The sequence below is a fragment of the Arachis stenosperma genome, chromosome 9, assembly GCF_014773155.1.
Source record: "Arachis stenosperma cultivar V10309 chromosome 9, arast.V10309.gnm1.PFL2, whole genome shotgun sequence".
Taxonomy (NCBI): Eukaryota; Viridiplantae; Streptophyta; class Magnoliopsida; order Fabales; family Fabaceae; genus Arachis; species Arachis stenosperma.
Genome location: NC_080385.1, coordinates 88,377,215 through 88,379,019, shown reverse-complemented (window position 1 = coordinate 88,379,019; position 1,805 = coordinate 88,377,215).

The following is a 1,805-nucleotide window of genomic DNA, read 5'->3' as shown; positions in this document are numbered from 1 at the left end:
TGGCATTCAACTTGCCCATGATGCAAGGAGATGAACACCCTTACACTAGAAGGGTCAACTTTGATTAAAGGTTGGACCAAGTCCTCATAGACATTTATGAAGAGGGCGCTCAATGGAAGAGAGATTCAAGAGGGAAGCCGGTTCAATTGAGAAGGCATGACCTCAATCCCGTGGCTAGGGGATGGTTGGAGTTTATCCAACGCTCAATCATTCCCACTAGCAACCGGTCCGAAGTTACTATAGACCGGGCTATCATGATTCATAGCATCATGATTGGAGAGGAAGTAGAAGTTCATGAGGTTATATCCCAAGAACTTTATAAGGTGGCGGACAAGTCTTCTACCTTGGCAAGGTTAGCCTTTCCTCATCTCATTTGTCACCTCTGTAATTCAGTTGGAGTTAACATAGAAGGAGACATCCTTATTGATGAGGACAAGCCCATCACTAAGAAAAGGATGGAGCAAACAAGAGATCCCACTCATCATGAAATCCCTGAGATACCTCAAGGGATGCACTTTCCTCCACAAAACTATTGGGAGCAAATCAACACCTCCCTAGGAGAATTGAGTTCCAACATGGGACAACTAAGGGTGGAGCACCAAGAACATTCCATCCTCCTCCATGAAATTAGAGAAGATCAGAGAATCATGAGAGAGGAGAAACAAAGGCAAGGAAGAGACATTGAGGAGCTCAAGCACTCCATAAGATCTTCAAGAGGAAGAACAAGCCGCCATCACTAAGGTGGATCCGTTCTTTAATTTCCTTGTTCTTTATTTTCCTGTTTTTCGAATTTTCATGCTTATGTTTATCTATGTTTGTGTCTTATGATCATTAGTGTCTTAGTGTCTATGCCTTAAAGTTATGAATGTCCTATGAATCCATCACCTTTCTTAAATGAAAAATGTTCTTAATTGATAAAGAGAAGAATTGCATGAATTTTGAATTTTATAACAGATTAATTATTTTGATGTGGTGGCAATACTTTGACTTCTGAATGTATGCTTGAACAGTGCATATGTCTTTTGAATTTGTTGTTCATGAATGTTGGCTCTTGAAAGAATGATGAAAAAAGGAGACATGTTACTGAGGATCTGAAAAATCATAAAAATGATTCTTGAAGCAAGAAAAGGCAGCGAATACAAAAAAAGAGAGATTATGTGCGAAAAATAATAATAATAATAATAATAAAGTCGTGATCCAAGGCAAAAAGAGTGTGCTTAAGAACCCTGGACACCTCTAATTGGGGACTCTAGCAAAGCTGAGTCACAATCTGAAAAGGTTCACCCAGTTATGTGTCTGTGGCATGTATGTATCTGGTGGTAATACTAGAAGACAGAGTGCTTTGGGCCACTGCCAAGACTCATAAAGTAGCTGTGTTCAAGAATCATCATACTTAACTAAGAGAATCAATAACACTATCCGGATTCTGAGTTCTTATAGAAGCCAATCATTCTGAATTTCAAAGGATAAAGTGATATGCCAAAACTGTTCAGAGGCAAAAAGCTAAAAGCCCCGCTCATCTAATTAATACTGATCTTCATAGATTTTTTGGAAATCATTGCATATTCTCTTCTTTTTATCTTATTTGATTCTCAGTTGCTTAGGGACAAGCAACAATTTAAGTTTGGTGTTGTGATGAGCGGATAATTTATACGCTTTTTGGCATTGTTTTTAGTATGTTTTTAGTATGTTTTAGTTAGTTTTTATTATATTTTTATTAGGTTTTAGTTAAAATTCACTTTTCTGGGCTTTACTATGAGTTTGTGTGTTTTTCTGTGATTTCAGGTATTTTCTGGCTGAAATTG